Source organism: Bombus vosnesenskii, unplaced genomic scaffold (genome assembly GCF_011952255.1).
Source record: "Bombus vosnesenskii isolate JDL3184/JDL3185 unplaced genomic scaffold, Bvos_JDL3184-5_v1.1 scf7180000013340, whole genome shotgun sequence".
Classification (NCBI taxonomy): Eukaryota; Metazoa; Arthropoda; class Insecta; order Hymenoptera; family Apidae; genus Bombus; species Bombus vosnesenskii.
In genome coordinates this window covers 177,754-198,474 of record NW_022882977.1, presented here as the reverse complement: position 1 = coordinate 198,474, position 20,721 = coordinate 177,754, and the positions used below count along the sequence as shown (strand labels likewise).

The following is a 20,721-nucleotide window of genomic DNA, read 5'->3' as shown; positions in this document are numbered from 1 at the left end:
GTTCTACGTAGCTTCTTCGGTTCCAGCATCGTACATTATCAATGGGAATTTATCCCATTTATCGTTAAATAAATAATCGCGATGGGGATAATCTCCAACAATGGGGTGGCAGGATTTATTGTTCGCGAAGAACGCGACTAGCATAACTTGCAGGTAATCGCGTTACAACGACGTTACAGTCGGTCCATTAATTCAGTGCAGTGGTACAAAGATCGGTGTGACATGTGAGCGAGGGCATCCGGTTTTCCGCTGAAGCGCAACCACCGAAACCTAAGACCAACCTTCTCCTTCCATCTACACCACAACGCAATTACGCTCATGGAAACTAACGCGAGCGAATGCTAATTCCCGCTAACCAAAAGTTTATTCTGCCAACCGAATTTCCGTTCCACGCGCTTGCTTTTGCTCCTTTCCGTGCCATTTCAAGCCAATCGCTCCGCGTTCGTCTTTGTCGCCGTCCCTCTGATTCCAGCGAATCACTGAAAATTCATTTCGATGATGGCCGCATTATTGTGGCGTTTGGCCACAAACGCGAAAATTTATTACTCGACGATATCCTTTTAACACTTAGTCAACCGAATAGGGAGATCTCCCCTCTGTGAAGAACATCGTTGCGTGACCGAAAGGGGAGATCTCCCTTTTTGACTTTCGCAACGCGTTTCCTTTTTTTTCTTTCTTTTTTTTGTCGTCACCATCAGTTATTGCTTACCTGGCATCACTTTTTCTACTTTTTTAAAGAACGGTATATTGGGTTGGCAATTAAGTGATTGCGGATTTTGTCATTAGGTTGTATTGACAATCACTTAGTTGCCAATCCGATAGAATAAAGTACACCAATTTAGTGATGTTAAAATTAATGAAAAAGTTACACTAACAGTTACGACTAAATAAAGTTATAATCGAACGATATCACACTGTAAAAAAATATTAAAACGCATTATGAATTTTTAATTTCACGTTCAAGTCATCTTATTTATCTTTAGTCGTCTTTGATGTTTTTAATTTTACTTATATTTTTGTATAATTTTAATTTGATGCTTTGTATAAACAATATGTGAAATCGGTAAATAAAATCATTAGCGCAAAATATAATTAATCTTAAGTAATTTTTAGACTTGTTTGTTTGTTGTGCACAGCGTATAGTTCACTTTGGCGAACTAAGTACGCGGTTCATTCACGCGAAAAGGGTACAGTAGAGTTTCAATTTCCGAAGCTATCTCAAATAATCCGATAGTTGGCTGCTAATAAATCGTGCAATAAAACTGTAAAAAACATTTCGATAATACCGTACGCGTACTTCAGTGTAATTCGAAAAATTAATCGAAAGTTCGAGCAACTGTTATCTAACTATTTACATTTTATTATTTTTCCTGCTCTTTCATATTAAACTTTGCAAAGTCTAAAGTATCTCGGATAATACGGAACTTCGGTTAAGCGGCAGTCGAATAGCCAAGACTTCTCTGTGTTACAGACAAAGATATAGTAAAATAAGAATGACATTTTCGACGTATCGTGCAATACGGAAGAACGTGTGCAACAGTAAACAGAAGAAGGAGAGCGACGCTGGTTAGGAGCAAATAACCATAGGAAGCTTTCAAAAGCAAGAAAACTTGGCGAAAATTCTCATCACCGTTGAAGAAGTTGCAATACTCGTGCGCGTGTTTTGCCTAATCGGCTGCGATGCGCAAGAAACACAGCAACGCGACCAAACGTAACCCACACATTCTTATTAGCAACTCTCGCGATATACAGGATGGTTGGTAACTAGTGGTATAAATGGAAAGGGGGTGATTTTACGCGAAAAAAGCAGTCGAAATATAGAATAAAAATTTTCTTTTTTAAATTTTTCCATCGAGACAACGATCTACAGTGAGATCCGTTATAACGAGACGCGATAAAGTGCACACGTACCGATCGAAAATTCAAAGTCGATTTTCTCGAAAACAAAGCCTCAAACGAAAAATTTTTATTCTATATTTTCAACTTCTTTTTTCGCGTAGAATCACCCCCTTTCCGCGTGTACCACCAGTTACCAGCCACCCTGTATATCGATGGGAAATTAAATCGCCAAGTAGCGACATCGATGGATGCGTTGACATTCGGTTTGCTAAAGCGTCGTCGCTACTGTTGCATCGTCGATACCGCTGTTTTTCCAATTCTCGTTTTTCACGTAAAATTCAATCGCGTTCGCTCGATTTTATCGACAAGATGGAAAAAAGCGGTAGAATTCTTTGGCCGCGTAAAGTGGATCGATTTTCGCTAAATCGCGTTTGATCGAAAGCGGTGAGTCGCCGCGCGTTTCGTGACCACCGCGTTTCCCACGTAATCTTCCGGTAGCGTGCAGGCGCGCCTTTCTAATTGTAAATTATTATAAGCGTAATTGTAAATTGTAATTGGACTACCGAGAAGCTACGGTGAGAAGAGGAAATAGGAACGGGCAGAGTAACACGCGCGTCGTCTTCACCGGATACGGCGTTATAAATCGACGATACATCCGAGGCATGTCGGCACTCGAAGATTAAACGACTGCTTACTCACTCGCCATCGTTCGATGCAGCCGGTTGGTTCCGGTGCATACGATGCCGGTATACGTAAATACATAAATACATGGAGAAACAAGGCGCTTTCGAGGGGAAAGCAATTTCACGTTGTATCGAATCTGCTGGTACTTCATTTTCCAATCCATCTTCTCATGTGTAGCGAACCGCGGGAAATGAAAATAATTTGATTATCAGCCATATATCGACGCTATCGACGAAACTGTACGCCCCTATTTATCGATACATCGATACGACGCGTTACATCGCAGTAATGACTGGTACAGTGACTATTGCCATTGACCAGCGTTGCGATAAACGACGGTTCCGCGATACCATCTGATTGAAAATACTCGGTTGTTGCAACGGATAATTAATATCGCTGCATTCAGTCAGTTTGGATCATTTGTCCTTTTAAACGGGCCAGACTTTTTTCGCTGAAAGGTATCGTTGAGCGCGGAAATATCGTGCCAGTGTTGAAGTAGCCCGCACGACTCAAACTTCTCTGCAAAACTCTCCACTTTGCTGCTCTTTCCCCGAGGCGGTGGAAAATTTCGAAGCGCTGTTCGATAAGTTTTCTCGAGCGTTCGTAATCGTTGGCAAAATTTCAGTGCAAATCGTTCGTAGGAATCACATTGTTCCACTGGAATTATCACACAGACCACGTTCGAAAATCCGGAACGCGGCCAATCGGTTTTACGCGTCCACGTTTGTCATCGTTTCATTTGGGACCATGTTACTATCGATTAATTAGTATAATGAATCCGTCTGAACAACGTGTAAAATTACGATGCGATTCCTTGCGGAAGAATGACAAACGCACGTGGAATAAAATTTGTTCGTTCTTGGCTCGGTTTTCGAGAAGATCGAGTTTCGAAATTTGTGTTGGTTGGCAACTAACTAACTAATACCACCTATTGACAAAATCCGCAGTCACTTAGTTGCCAAGCCAGTAGTATGTCAGGTAGATTTGAAAATGGTTGATTCTGGGCTGGACAGGATTAAACGATCGTCAGGAGGTGGTTCTACGTGTGAAAATAAGTCGACGATGTAGAATAACGTCTTTTCACAAGTCGCTTTGCTCCCGAGGAAAGTAAATTTGGTTTATCTCGCGTAGTTAGTCCATTCTTAACCGAAGAGCGCTCGTACGAAACGCTGTAAATACCAGGGCACAAGTTTCTCAGGAGGAAAAGGGAAGATACGCGTTAATGTAGTCCAAATGAATGAGAAAAAAAAGTGTACCTGTAGGGAAGCCTGCACGGGTCGCCTCTTAGTCGAAACGAAAACTGTTCCATTTATTTAGATGGATGGTGTAGGCAAGAACCAAAGGATAATTAATGATGTTTGTTGGAAGTTATATTTTTTTCTATAAAGATGACGTTGCGAAGTCATCGTCTGGCGTTATTAGAAACTATATAGAACGAGAAGTTGCGCTTAAATTCTATGCTACAGCATTCTCGTCGGTACGTAGAACGTTCCCCAACCAAAGCTAAAAGTTTTTCAATTTTGACGTTTTCTATACAACCAGTCTTCAACTAAACGCGTTTAAACTCCATTTTCTTGAAAATGAAGCCCTAAGTGGAAAAATTCTATTCTACATTTTCCACTTATTTTCACACGTACAACAACTTCCTGTCGGTTATTTAGTTCCGTTTACTCCGGAAACTAGCCACGTTCAAGTACACCTGGTACGTTTCCAAATTTGATTTTCTCGAAAACTAAGTCGAGAACGAACAAATTTTACTGCATATCTTTTCCTTCATTTTCTACAAGGATTTACGTCGTGGCCGCTTTCACATTTTACTCGGTCGGACTCTGTAGAAGTTCACCTACTCAGCGCAGTGTGTTAATTTCACACACCGTAGAACCTGCAGCATATATTAGGTTGTCCGAAAAGTTTCTTTCGTTCTATGAAGAAATAATAGATGCACAACGTTTTTTGTTTTATATTATTTCGTCGAATTACGTACGATCCATTTTGTTCTGTTGAGACAAATACTGAGACATTTCACAGACTTGGTTTCACGTTTGTATGAAGGTGCATTGTTGTAAACAACACGTTTGCGAAAGAAAGATATTTTCCGGACAACCTAATGTATTGGATTGGCAACTAAATGATTGCGGATTTTGTCAATATCAATATATACAGGGTGGTTGGTAACTGGTGGTACAAGCGGAAAGGGGGTGATTCTACGCGAAAAAATAAGTCGAAAATATAGAATAAAAATTTTTCGTTCGAGGCTTTGTTTTCGAGAAAATCGACTTTGAATTTTTGGTCGGTACGCGTGCACTTTATCGCGTCTCGTTATAACGGATCTCACTGTAGATCGTTGTCTCGATAGAAAAATAAAAAAAAAAATTTTTTTTAAATTTTTATTCTATATTTTCGACTTCTTTTTTCGCGTAGAATCACCCCCTTTCCACTTGTACCACCAGTTACCACCCACCCTGTATATGTCGAGCCAATATGCAGTTAGAGGCGTTTAACGAACATTCATTTGCATTAGCTGTTTTGTATCATACCATATAGATGATAGTTAATGGTACAAATACGATTATTACAGAATAAAGTTCACTAGCAATAAACCATTTCACTACACAAGAGTAAGTTCTCACTAAAGACTTACATTGTAATAACAATGATTACTTAGTCACTCAGTGAATATAATAATAAATTCACAAGGTTTTGTGAATTTAACAATTACAGAATTTGACAATTAACCGTGACGATTAGATACTCGAGATGTTAATGACAATAATCTTAGGTTCAATAACGAATACACAATCAACAGGATAGCAAATGCGCTTATTTACTTGTCCAAAGTCCAAGTCAAAACTGAACTTATGTACTTTTCTATGTATCTCTCTGTACCCCTTGGTTCAACTATCTTTTTAAGGAGAGCTATGCAATTACGTCATACCTCTTTTTGGCAAAAACATCCATCTCGCGACCGTGGTTACGTTTAGCGACCAGATGTGTCACTTCGAGTCCAAACCTACTGTCATAAATCTCGGGCACACATAATTGGATTAAATCATAAACAACTACTTCTAAGTTTTATTATTTAACCCCTTGGCCTACACGCCATTTGTCGATCGCGCGAGCCATAGTAAGCAAGAAGTTCGGTCGCGTGCCGTGCCATCTGTTCAGCCGTGTGCCCGAACTGGCGCTAGATGTATACTTCTTATGACATATATATTTAGAGGCTACAAAAGGAATTGTGAAATAATAAACAACGTTTGAGAACAAATAGTGTTTTTAGGACGTCTAGGGCGTAATCATGATCAATTGATCAGTTAACAAAAACAATTTATTATTTCAAAGTGGATAATGAATCACTAGCAATTTGTAAATTAATACTTAGTTATTTTAATGAAAATTAGTAGTCTTCAACTGTATGGTATCTTTCAAAACAATTAGGTACATGTAACGCAACTCGACACTTTTTACATTCCCACGTTGTTTCACTCCTTTTCTTATGTTTTGTATATACTTTGCAAGCTCTTGTTGGATTTTTTTTCAATGGCGTGGGATCTATATGTTTCGGAAAGTGACCACAATGTTGCGCCTTTAGCCTCATTGGTATATCCTCGTTCGATAATGATCCTTGTCTGTTATAATTTTGCGATGGTACGGTTTGTAATATTCCTTCAACTATTCGAAGCCTATATTCACTGTCTTCATCATCGGAGTCATCTTCAATTATTAATCTTCGTGGATGTTTTCTTACAGGAAATATAATATCACTCTCCTCACTCACATATTCAAAAGGATCACATCCTATTTACGTGTAGTATTATTCGTATAGTTTACGTTACGTATATTCTACGTTTAACAAAGAGTTACCCCGTTGATCGTGGATTCGTTATTGAACCTAAGATCATTGTCATTAACATCTCGAGTGTTTAATCACCACGGTTATTTGTCAAACTCTGTAAAAATTATATTTAGTCCAGTAAATATAATCTTTATTGTACAACAACGATGGCTAGTTCGAATGAAGATTCGTTACACGCCCGTAAACCTAACGATAACTCGACATATATATGATGTTTTGCGCGATGCAGCAAAGAAAAGCAGGACGGCGCGATCGTCTTTACGAACGTCATTGTGCTGGGCGTCGCGCGTCGTTCCACTTGCATTTTCCAACTTTAGCGCGTGTATTGTTCGACCGTATGCGCTCAACTTTTCCCAGCTATAACCATATTTTCACGAACGTGCGCCTGTCTCGGATTCCTCGCTGCTGGCTTCGAAACAACGCAGCTAAATTGGCCGTGGTCGTTACGCTGTACTCCGCGAAACACGACACTGCGAGCCTTTAAATCTTGCGCCGCGAAATTCGCTCGCATAACGTTACTACGTTACGTTCTCCGGCTCGCGATAAATATCGTGTTCGACGTTTCGATGGCTGTAGCTTTTGAAACTTTCGTTCCGTTGCCGCGTCGGCAAACAATGACCTTCGAAAAGAGGCGAACCGCGTTCGTGCACGAGCGCGTTAACGACACGTTTAAACGTTGCAGGTTGCACGACGACGACGACGACTGCAATACTCGTGGAGTTCGCACGGTTCTCGCGATTGCGTATTCCCCTCGAGGAATTTACCTCATTTCTCCCTCGGCTGCTGCATACAGCCTGAAGAACCGCGTATTATTTCTTCCTTCGTTTCCAGTTTTATGCTCGTGCGCTGCATTTCGCATTTCCGGTTAGAAATTCTTCCGAAAGCTGCAGTCACATCGGCCGTTTTCAATGACGTCCGGCCGGATTTTCGAGCGACCCGGAGCTCTTTCGCGGTACTTTGCAAATCGATAGACCTTCCACGCGACGATTTTTCCTGCCCCGTCCGTTTTACATCTTAGGATGGCGATTGCATCGCTTGCAGTCGAACGAACTAGTCGTTTTCCTCCCTTTTTCAAGGTTACACCGCGCATGTCGAGCCCTGGAAAAACGAGACGAGTTTAAAGACAATTTCCAGTCGCCTTTAGCTGCGATCGATGAAATTTCCTAAATTACTGTAATCAACGACCAATCAGCTGCCTCGTTTCTGCTTCGAAAACTCGAGGTGGTCAATGAACGTTGCAAACGTCACATGGTGCGTCGCATCGACATCGAATTCAATTTATCGAAAGTTTCCTTCTTTCGAACGCCGGCGATCCTCTCGATCAAACACAAAAGAATAAAATAAAATGGTAAAATCACATTCGTTTGATGGTTGGTTTATTCTTCATCCAAGGTGCTCATTGTATTTTGAAAATTATTCTACCACGCTGGAAAACGGAGGAAGACGGTGTTATACCAGTGACGGCAATATCGGTGAATATTCCAAGCGATCCTCTTCATCTTAGGCGGCTTTCTGAGCAAAACCCTTGCCAGTAACGCCCCTTCTTCGTCTTCTTTGCCTCTTGAACAAGCCGAGGCGAGGATTAGAGAAGCCAGTGCTTCTAGTGGTACGGCGTTTGCTCCTCAAACCCAGAGATTTCCAGCTTTATTACCGGAACGACGACGGGATATGTACCGTGTCCAACGACCCTACAAAGCAACACCAACAAGACATTACCAAATGTAAATAACGAGACGAATGGAACATACGTCGTGAAACGACGCGTTTCGCAAAACAAAGAGAAGTCCTTTTAATGAGATAATTCGACTCTTTTAGTATAAACGAGACACGTATGCACTTGTCACGTCGAAGACACAGCGAGTGGTGAGATTAAGAAATCACTGATCGTTCGAATAATTTCGCGTAAGTTTAAAGTCGAAAAACAGACTTTAGATATACTGGCAGAGTTTATTATGGGAATCCAACAGACTGACGTTTAACAACTAGCCAACCGAATAGGGAGATCTGCCTGCCCTGTGTGAAGAACATCGTTGCGTGACCGAACAGGGAGATCGCCCTTTTTCACTTTTTGTTTTTCTTTTTTGTTGTTGTTATTATTAGTTATTGTTTACCTGGAATTGTTGGCAACTAATCACGCCACTTTTTCTGCTTTTATAAAGTACAGTATATTAGGTTGGCAACTAAGTGATTGCGGATTTTGTCAATACCACCTAATGATAATGTAACTTTTTCATTAATTTTAATGAATTGAAACCACTAAATTGGTGTATTTTATTCTATTGGCAACTACCACCTAATGACAAAATCCGTAATTATTTAATTGCCAACCCAATATAATAAAATACACCAATTTAGTGTTGTTAAAATTAATGAAAAAGTTACGCTATCGATTATGACTAAATGAAGTTATAATCGAACTACAGCACACTGTAAAAAAATATTAAAATGTATTATGAATTTTTAATTTCACGTTCAAGTCGTGTTATTTATCCTTAGTCATTTTTAATGTTCTTAATTTTACCTATACTTTGTATACTTTTAATTTGATGTTTTGTCACAATATGTGAAATCGTTAAATAAAATCAGTAGCGCAAAATGTAATTAACCACTTAAATAATTTTTAGACTTCTTTGTTTTTTGTTTTCTCACACTGGGACGCTGTCTACGTTGTTGTTTCGATGGCCTGCGGGATGTTCGTTACGCCCCCTTGGTTTTTCTATTGCTAATTTATGGCTCTGTAGCACGCTCATATGTTCTTGTAAAATATCGAAGAATGTTAGACTTTTACAGCAAATCTTAAGAGTTATCGTCATCGTTGATATAAATCCGGAATATTATAAAATTAATATTTATTTCCTGCTTTAATGAAATTAATTGGCAAATCTTAACGTTTGCTACTGGGCTACGCTAAATGTCAAAAGCTTCGCGTACAAAAGTGTAAGAGACACGGACAAAGTGCTTTCGTTTCTGCTATTATCGACACAAAATGAGTGTAAAGGAAGCATTCTAAACTATATATTGTACTATATGCAACGCGCTTGTACTATTTTTGTTCGTACGTGTGCAACATTGACGCGACAAACGTACATACGCGTTGCTCGCACGAAAAAATCTAGTCCAAATCGATACCAATCCCACACGCGAATAAATTTAAAAAAACTTCGTTTTCACCGAAAATCGCCACCCTCCCTTTAATTTCTATTGGTTTCGACTGTTTCTTTGAGCGAACGACACGGTCGATTCCTTCCACTCGCTTCTATTCGACAACGTGAAATTTGCTGTTTTTAGCTTGCATTGACTCGAATGGTAATTCATAGAATCTTTCCCTTTACGCTCACTTTATTTCGATAGTAGCAGAAAAGAGCAGCGGTAATGTGCAAATCGAAACAGAAAGACTTGTGATACGGTGCGGGTGCGAGTACGGGTCCCTGTGAAACTTATGACATTTACCGCAGCTTAGTAGCAAACTTTAAGACTTGCCAATCAATTTCCGTAAAAGCAGAAAATATTGATTACATAATATCTCCGACTTACACCGACATTGGCCGATAAATCTGACGATTTGCCGGCTAAACCAAACATTTTCATGTACTTGACCAGTCGAGACACACTCTGTGTGTGGTATACTTTTGGCAAGCGCTTTTATTATATTTTATTCAGACACCATAACAGTTATATCAGACAAATTTTTAAATTTTTAATATACGAGTTAATATCTTTAATTAAAAACTTTTGGTTTCAGACGATCATATAAATGATTAAAATTTGTTTGATCATCGATATAAACATTATCGACGAGGGGAATTTTATTTCGCTTGCGAATAAGCAGTATCGACGAGGCAAGTTTAATTTTGGTTAATAGTAAGCAATATAAACGTCCGGAATTTCTTTTGGTTGCCAATAAATATTATGGATAGCCCGAATTTTATTTTAGATATCGACGATTATTCGTTGGCGAATATTTTTCCTGGTTACGTTCGAATATTGATAGTTGTTATCAACATTATCGGTAATTAGTATATGTTCATTGACAACATAAAGGAAATGAATTGTGAAACGTGTATTTTATTAAGCAAAAAAGAAACGCCATGAGAATATATGAAAGAAAAAATAAAATAAAAGATATTGTGGCACGATAAATTAATAAAACTGTTATAATATCGTTTGTTCTATCCTTCCTTTGATATAACGTATTTTTATATCATTTTTTAGCAAAAAATGATAGAACGTACAAGTATCATAAGTAATGAAATTCATCCAATGAATACTAATCACGAGTAATGTTAGTAACAGTTGACAATAATAAAATGCGAACGGAGAAAATTCTTGTCGCTGATATTAGTTAGAGATAAGCAAAAAGAAGGTTTCAGCCATCGATGATTATCGGTAACGAAAATAAAATTCTGGCTGTCGATAATAATGCTCACTAACTAAATTATTTTATTGGTTACTGGTAGCGAAAATGAAATTTCCGCCAGCAATAATGATTACGAAAAAAGGTAGCGAAAAAGAAAAAAATAGTAATCACTCTAATTGTGGTTATCCGTAATCGGAACAATACAAAAATTGATATCTTTTAATCATTTCATTTTCTGACAAATTTCCTTCAAATTCGTCGATAGATGGTACCCCGCTGGGGGTAGCTACCCACATGATAATCAAACAGCTAAAAAATTCTACCAAATGTCCAAATAGCACAAATTGTGAATGTGAAATATTAAATAAACAAAAAAATTCGTCGATAACCGCCTCCCATTTAAATTGAGATGATTATAACGTGTATGTGTATTTAATAAAGTAACGAGTGAATGAATTTCTAATAGTCAGATGTATTAAAATAAATACAAATACAAGTACAGAGATAGCATATGCAGGTTTTAATCATCGCTCGCGCAATGTTACTATACCAACCGAAAAAAGAATAATAATACTAATGTTATAGACAGCACCTTCATGCATTTATATCGACGGACGTTACCACAAAAAGTTAACCTTCTCATGTAACTCTGGCTGAAGATTCCAAGAAACAGCAATAACAATCTATTCAAAGTTCTTTTGCTTCTAGACCTTGCAATCGAAAATAACATTAGTATTCAAAGTCACAATAATATGGGTCTCTCCTAGACTTGAATTTTCCGTTTCAACTTGAAATTTTTCCTACGGCCATGTGCCGCTACAAAATGAATGTTAATTTTTACTCAATGAATGTTTTCCAAGAATTGTTCAAAATAACTCTTACTCTGAATTGTCCGATTTTGTTACGTTACATTTTATACACATCGTACTGTCTCTTGCGTTACGCGAAGAAAGAAGAGACGCGAAAAGCCAGCCGAACCGTTGCCAGAAACTTCAAGGAAACTCGCTCGAAATAATGTAACCAAATGGATAGGATAAAATGTCGGATATGAGATGAGCGAACGTCGGAGAAAATCGGCAGACGGTTGGAGAATCGAAGAATTCGAGTAAAGGAGCGAGCGCGATATTAAAGAAAGGGAGAGAAATGCGAAGACCCTGGGAAATATTCACGAGCGCGGTTATTCGAAAAGCAAAGGTGAAAAATAGCAGAAACGACGAACGCAGGGAAAATGAACATTTAATTGAATTTAATGTAATATACGGAAATAAAGATCGTTGGAGATGATGGAAGGGAAAGGAAGAAGGGGGCCTGGGAAAGGGAAACAAATGGACGCGAAGTTTCTAATTAAGGCTTCTTGGCCTCGAACCAATTACGAAGCCTGGCAGATACGCCGTGAGATACACGACATATCGGCTGGATCGCAACGAAAACCGCCAAGTCCTAACGGTTAGCATGAAACTTCCTCCGAGCACTGTGAAAATTGTTCGCTAAAACGATCGAACTAATAAGCTAATTAGGCATTTGGTTCCAGGCTGTTTTCGTCAATGCGTTATCTACGAAACCATTACGCTATTCCTCTCTCGGATAAATATTTGACGTTGCGGATTCGATAAACAACGCGCGTAGTCGTGCAAACTCGGCTAACAGAAACTCGGCAACAGTCACGTTTGTCATGCTTTCTCTTCCTCACCAACGGTCTTCCAATTTCCGATGCGTATTTATTTATTCTACGTAATCGACCAATTTTTCGTAGATCCCACAGATTCTTCCTTCGTTTCAAACCCGATAAAATCGCGTGGACCAAAGAATCCATCGACCGACCGAAACGTCGAATAGCGGAGATTAGAAAGCGTCGCGTCGAGCAGCGATAACGCGAGCCATCCACGATTGACAACTGCACTAGAATTTCGAGAATATTTCGCACAGAAGGATCCGAATAAATAGGAGGGAAATCGTAGTAGAGCCGAGCAGCGGGCGATTCTACGTGAGAAAATAAGAAATGAATTTGAAGAAAACATGTTTTCCTCTGAGGCTTCGTTTCCCAGAAAATCGACCTGCAAGTTTGACAAGTGGACGTAAATTCGGCTAATTCCAGACCGAATGAGAGTGAATAATCAACAGAGGTTTAAACTACACAAGAAAACAAGTGAAAAACGTAGAATGAAATTTTCTCATAAGATGCTCCGTTTCCGAGAAAATTAAATTTGAAATTGTTTCACGTGCACGGCAGACCAGTTCGTTTTCAATGAAACGCGTTCAAACTTCGTATCTTTGAAAGCGTGGCCTTCACTGGAAAAATTCTATTGTACATTTTTTACTCGTTTCTGCGTATATAACAACCTGCTGCCGATCGTTTATTCATACCTGGTCGATAATTAGCCAAATTGAAATATACTTGACGAATTTTCAGATCCGATTTTCTCAGCAACCAAGCGTGATATACAGAAATGTTATTCCACGTTTTCGACATATTTATTCACGCAGAATCACTCTCCACCAGACTGTGCTGCGATTACTTTTACCCAACCGTGTACAGTTGAACAACGTATGTACTAAAATTGTTAAAAAAAGAGTCGAGCGGATAAACACGCGAACAACATTCGGTAGAAAGCTAGTTGGAAGTTGACCGACACTGTCAGCTGTCGCGTATACGTGGTGGTATAAATTATTCGTTCGGTGTGACGACGCGGTGTACATCGTCGAGCAATAAAGTGGCAGCCACGTGGCTGAAATTATCGTTAGCTCGTAATATCTTTCCCATGCTTTATTCTCCAGCCGCTGATGCTTTTCTAGGTGGCGTTAGCTCGTCGTATCGTCTTTTGCACAGGGATAATCCCTTTTTTTATTCAATACGTCGTGTCGTCGACGTAACTCCCACTTTTCCACTGAATTACGGCCTATCATTTCTTCTGTCGACGGGAGAACTCGACGGGCCGGCCTCTTTTTGCTCCAGTTTTTCTTCAATCAGCCACGAAATCGTATTCCGCAACAAATGCGCCTCTCTTTGTCGATGAAATTTTACCTCGAAGCAGCCGCCATGATACACCTTATTACATCAACGTTATACACTGTGAGACGATTCATGACGCGCGTAATTCACTTTCTCTCCGCCTCATTACACGCTGGTGAGGTTGGAACAACGCTGTTAAAACGTTCAACGTCCTTTTGCTAAAGGCTTTGGTGGTTTTACGCGTCTTAAAAAGCGTTTCAAGCTTCGCCGGACGTTTTCTTCGTAATTAGCTGTCAAGCTGTGCACGCGTCATAATTAATAGTCAACAGGCAAGAAATACGCGCTGCGCCACCTTGCGACAAGAAGTTCCGTAATATTAAATCTTCTTCTAAAACAATTTTTTCACTTGTGCTTCGTCGTAAGATGTCAGCGGAGAAATAAAATTTCCATTTGTCTCGAATTCAACGTCGAATCGTAGTTGGCTAATTTCCGCTACGCGTCAGCCGTTCGTCCAGAAAATCGATAGATTTCGTAGCGTTTCCAACAACGAGTCTCCTGCGCCGGCTGATTACGCTCTTTTTCAAATTTTGTTTATTCGTGTATTTTTTATTTATCTAAAAATAAATGTGACAGGATGAATAAACGATAAATCTCCATTCACGTGCGATGCTAGAACCAAAGGAGCTACGTAGAGTGCATAGGAAAGATACAAATAAAGTACAAAAGACATGTAACAGCATGTAACCTCACAAAATTTCACGAAGCGAATTTCTAAAGCTACCGATGCCAACGCCAAAAACATCGACACACTTTATTGGGTGTGAATTCACAAGTAAGGAGTCACGGCGGTAGAAAAGATCTGGAGAACCTAAACTATCTAAACGATCTGTTGGTGGCATAAAAATTTATAAACTGAAGGAGTCGAGGACAAAAAACAACATTACTGTTAAGTTTGTAAAGGAAAAACAAGTCAGACTTGACCCTTCTTTTCTCAAGCAGTCGTAGATCCGACAAGAACATAATGGGGCTGCAGGGTCGAATTTTTTCCGCTGCAGCTATTAGGTTGGCAACTAAGTGAATGCAGATTTTGTCATCAGGTGGCATTGACAAAATCTCCAATCACTTAGTTGCCAACCTTAAATACCGTTCGAACGTGCTGACACTGCAGAACAGCAGCGCCCCGCTTTGTAAACTCATTCGTTTTTCAGTCTGTGCTCCCTTGCTTTGCTTGTCGCGTGTTCCGTTCACGGACAAACTTCACGTCCATTTGAAAAATCTGCAAGTAAACGAATTTGCAAAAGAGAAAAGTTTGCGAGAGAGAAGAGACGTTGTTCTTCGACTCGTGGAACGTACCACGCTCGTGCATTCGGTTCTCAGAGTTTTAATCGCCTTTTCCCTCGCCGTGTCATTACTTTCCACGCGTAACCAGATTTTACGATATCGAAACTCAACAGGTTTCGGTCGTTTCCTATTCACCGTGAAGATGCAAATTTTCGACGCGTGCCTTCTCTGTACATTTCTATCGTATTCGAGGATACAGCAACAGGCAAACGCGATCGCGCATCTAATCGCTGCCAGCGATCAAGATCGTCACAGCGATAGCGAAACAACGAAATGAAAAATATATTACGTGCATTTTCCCCTCTCGTTACTCCATTTCCTCGTCGATGAACATCGAGCGCATCGGCGAATCACGAAACCACGAAATAGAACGATAATTCATTTCGCGACCAGAAGCAACCGTACCTCGAATTTATTTGATTCGCGTAGCTTGCGTCGATGATATTCACATACGCTCAACCCTCTTACGACACGGTACACTGAAGACTAACGCGATATTCTTATACAACACGGTTTCGTTGCAACGCCAATTTGCAAGCAATTAACCGTGTTATGCGAGGGTCGACTGTATTTGCAGTTCGTCGAACTTTACAGAGCAGGTCGATTCTGGAAAATGGAACGGAACGCGTACGTTGGCGGACGATAACGACGACAGGCGAACATTTTGTAATCGGATATCGAAATGTCAACGCGCTTTTCCTATCGCGTAATTTGTCAATTACGTCTGTTTTGCGCCACGTTCTCATCGCTTTTGGCCAAATCACCCGGTATGTAGCAACTCGGTACTAGCGCTTGGTACGTACGATACGGTGCAACGAAAGGGCATTGCAGCACGAAAGCACCGAAATGAAAGTATTTCTCGAGCCACGTTGCAGGCAACACTCCTTTCCAGTCTTGTGGAAAGATCTCGGCAGTGAGAGGGACGATAGGAATGAAATTCGAGTAATAAATTGCAAGAATCGAGCGAAACTCAAAGGACTAGAATGAAATAAAATTGCGTAGATGGCGTTCCGAGCATAATTGCGAGGCGATCCGTTATACGGTACGGAGAGAAGCGAAGAAAAGGTGGAACGCGAGCCGTGTACGAAAACGTGGGTTGGCCTTGTCTCGGTCACTGCGTGCTACCTCGAAAACCATGCGCAAATTTATCGAAGGTTATAAAAGTCAGTTGCGACCAAACCGACCTACCAGAAACATTATGTATGCGCGATTTATCAAAAGAAAACTTAAATAGTTATCGAAGAAATCGGCGATTTTCGTATGGTACGTTGAGCTAGCCTAGGCCTTCACAGAATTATGTATATTTTTTTGCAAACGAATCGACAACCTTCTTTTTTCACTCTGACGATTGCAACACGCATGAACTACGAGAAATAGTCAAGAGCGTCGTGTCACGCTAAACTGTTTGACTAAATCCGACCGAAAATTGGGAAAACGTCATCCTTTTTCAGGTCATCGATCGTCTTTTAACGCGACAGAAATTTCTCTGAGCCATTGCTGTAACGTACGTGCATCCGATAATGTCCATCCATAAATCTAGGTTAGTTTTTCGGCGGCCTACAAACGAAAGAAGCGGGCCACGCATTCAACTTAACCTTCTCCTTTGAGGCACGTTCATTTTCCTTGAAACAGCGAATCCGATTTACTTATCTTTTATTTCTGCTTCTCCTTCGATCCGATCGACTTCCTTCGATTCCTCTCATCCATAAGAATTTTCATTTATTGGATTATCGATCGAGCGATCGAACTCTCCGCCGTTTCCGAATTCTTTCAATTCGTCGAACTCGGAACGTGAACGTTTCCTTCTCTTCGTGTTGCACTGGCCCGGGCGCGTCATTTGTAAATAGTTCGGTCCTTAATCTCTTAGATGCGAATGAATTTTGTGCGGGGCTGTTTCTCTGTAAAGTTTGACGCGAATTATGCGTAAACGATACAGCACTGCGATGTTGCTCTCTGCGCAAATATATTGTATTTCTCGACCGTTCACGGAGAGACGAGAACTCGAAGAAATACGTCAACGGAATAAAATAGAGAACATGTAATTCGGAATTTCCTAACGGGGGGAATGGGCCTGTCCGTGTCATAAACGGACGGCCACTCAAATTCCGAATTACAGCCCTGGGAGGACCGGTAATTCGGAATTTCCTAATGAGAGAAAGAGGCCTGTCCGTGCCATAAACGGACGGCCAACTAAAATTCCGAATAGGGGCCTTTGTTTTGGAATTTTTGTACATATGTACAAGCTAATCCAAATGAAATTACCGTAAATGGAACCAAGTGGGAGAGAATTCAAAAAGGGTCAGCTTTTGGGAGATTACCCTTGCACAATATATTCAAAGACACATCCGGCTCACAGGATATGCAAAAAAAGTATCATGAAAGATAAAGCAATTAGCACATTTTCCTTACTGATCGACAGGTATATGTTGCAACGTACATCTTGCACCGAATCAGAAGCCTCTCGAGTTTTGGGTAAAAAATGGATCTTTGAACAACAAAATTGAAGAAAAAAAATTGAAAACATTCCTTAAAATATTGTACGGGGAGCATACGAAGCGAAAAATTTGAAACTTTCATATTTGTGGAATGTAAAATGGGGACCAAGCTTCTTTTCCAGTACAATGAGTCGGAATGAGTGTGTTGAAATATTGATATTTATTCGATTTGACAAAAAAGATGATAGAAATCAACGTTTGAAAAATGACAAATTTGTACTAATATCATCCGTATGGGATAAATTTATTGAAAACAGTCAGAATTGCTATAAACCTGCTGCAAATGTTACAATAGACGAGCTACTTTTCCCAATCAAAGCCAGATGCAGGTTTACGCGATATTTACCGAATAAACCCGACAAATTCGGAATTAAATTTTGGCTGGCATCTGATGTTCAAACAAAGTATGTCGCAAATGGATTTCCTTATTTAGGAAAAAGCGAAAAGGGCCTACCTGAAACGGTCTAATTTTATAATAAAACAAAATTTGGGGTAGATATAGCAGACCAAATGACAAAAAAATATAGCGTGAAATCGGGTTCAAGGAGATGGTCACTTCAAATATTTTTTAATATTTTAGATTTAGCTGGCATAATTGCCTGGATTTTATATAAGAAAACCACAGGTCAGCAGATATCCAGAAAAGATTTTATGTTTCAATTAGTAGATGAACTTGCCGCTGACAATGAAAAATCACTGATAGAACATAGAACATATGGGATCCGAAGTACGTCAAAGAACTCACCTTATTCCCGCAAATAGTGTCAGATACGGTACTGTAATAATAATAAGACTACCACCATTTGCAATTTTTGTGAAAAATATGTATGCGGAAAATGCTGGCAGAAGAAAGTTTACGTTTGTAAGAAATGTGATGAATAATAAATTTTGTAGCTAATAATATAAGTCATATTTGTATTTTATTTATTCTATTACGTTTATTACGCTTACTGTTATACAGGGTGGTTGGTAACTGGTGGTACAAGCGGAAAGGGGGTGATTCTACGCGAAAAAATAAGTCGAAAATATAGAATAAAAATTTTTCGTTTGAGGCTTTGTTTTCGAGAAAATCGACTTTGAATTTTCGCTCGGTACGCGTGCACTTTATCGCGTCTCGTTATAACGGATCTCACTGTAGATCGTTGTCTCGATGGAAAAATTAAAAAAAGAAAATTTTTATTCTATATTTCGACTGCTTTTTTCGCGTAAAATCACCCCCTTTCCGCTCGTACCACCAGTTACCAACCACCCTGTATTATTATACTTCTTATATTTACCAATGGAAATTTATTTTAACATTCTTTTTACCAAACGTTTTGATACTGAATATTCTTCATTATTGTACTTACTGTTATTATTAAAGTTGTTATTGTACAGTTTTTATGATCTCAGAACATGGAATTCTTCTTGTAAGATAATAATAGATCGATAAATATAAAAATATTCTACTATTACGTATTTTTTAAAGACCAATCATTTCGACTGGCTTTGGTAGAGATAGCTACGTCTCAAATGCCGATAGTTCTACTGTTAATAAATGAAGATAGGAGAAGGAAATCTCCTGCCAACTTAGCTCGAGGTTGTCATTGTTTATGGGAAAAATCCGCCTTTCCGTTAGACAAATATCCGCTTTGTCCGTAATTTTTAAGAGCGTGCAATAAGTCTAAGGATTGTTCTAAGGACCATTCATAAACCGAAAATAGTTTCAGGATTAGAGATGCATATACTGAATCTTTTAACTTAATGATGGGGCCTGAGGCTTAATGAGGGTCTGAATAACGGTACGCGGACCCTTGGCAGGCAGACAATGAGGGAGGGCGCGAGGACCATCTCACGCGTTGCAACACACTGGAACGAAGTATTTTGATAATTAAATTTATAATAGATATATACAAGATAATAAAAAATATAATTTTTCTTAGAGATATAACGCATATACTTGAACTTGAATAATTTACTTTAATAATATAATTTAATTTAATACAATTTAATTTAATAATACAATTGAGTGTGATATATTTTAAAGCACGCTACGACACATAGGCCCACGTCACAATCGTTGACAGTGTTTTTTAAATTGCTTTTCGTTTTCTATTTTCGTTAAATGCTCGTTAAAGAGAGCATTTAATAATGGTATATTTATTTTAATAAAAAGCAACAATTGATATCTGATACTGGCGTATCAAAAACAAAAACTATATATTCTGTTTGTATATTGTTAACACTGTTATAAAACGTTGCAAGGACAAAAATAGTGTGAAACAAGACAAATTTTTTTTTATTTATTTATTTGAATTTTACAATTTGTCCAGTAGGACATTTGGTAAAATATTATAGCTTAGTGGTATAATAATATAACATGTGGATGGCTACCCCCAATGAGGTACCATTTTCGAATATGATTGACAAATAAGACAAATGAGGAAGGTCGTTTAGTTCAAACGGTAAGCAAATAAGTAGGAGAATGCGTCATTGTAACCCTGCTTTCGTCCCAATAGACAATGACATGCACCCCTTATATAAGAGCGGCCAAGTTCCGGCAAATTCAATCTGTCGTCTCTGCTCGAGGAGAGAGTAAGGTAGCCGCAGTAGTCAAAAACTGATATTTGAGATTTCTGAAGAAACCTGGAAAGATGGAGCTTTTGCTACGAACAAACGAAGCATTTCAAGAAGGCGTTCGTGTCAAAATTGTTCGTGTTGAGTCGCTTTCTACGATGTGGGTACGAATACGTGGGTGGCCAAAAATCACGGAAGTACTCAATTGGGAGATGTTGATCCGTCCTCTGACGTACTTGCCAGAGACCAGAGATTTGACACCAGGGACGTTCGTCGCTGTCGTAGTGAATTTTACAAAAACCAGTTTTTGGGACAGAGGAATTATTTTAGAACGAACGCCGACGGATTACGCCGTATATTTGATAGACTGGGCGGTAGTAACCCACTATACCATCGATTCGATCCGTTTGCTACCAGAAAGATATAGAATGACGCCACCATGGGTGAAAAGGATTCGCCTGCAAGGCGTGCGGGACCAACGGCAACAAACACTAAGACACCGCCTGGCGCGACTTATCACGTTGAAGAAACGGTCAGGACGCCTATTCAACATCAACACTTCTCCAGGAGAAACAATGTCCGCAAGATTGTTGTTGGATTGGAGGGAAGGAGAACCGCCCAGAGACTTGGGAGCACATTGGTTGCG

At 39.5% G+C, this 20,721-nt stretch overlaps 1 protein-coding gene and 1 long non-coding RNA gene across 2 annotated transcripts in view; both read left to right on the top strand.

The window, feature by feature from the left end:
• LOC117236153 (frequenin-1) overlaps positions 1-20,721 on the top strand; it is a 47,543-nt gene that overhangs the window by 13,312 nt on the left and 13,510 nt on the right. The gene's annotated exons all lie outside the window — the stretch shown is intronic.
• LOC117236154 lies at positions 5,684-19,796 on the top strand. The gene is made up of 3 exons (XR_004493794.1): positions 5,684-5,861; positions 13,527-13,531; positions 19,786-19,796. It is a non-coding gene; the product is annotated as an uncharacterized LOC117236154 (long non-coding RNA).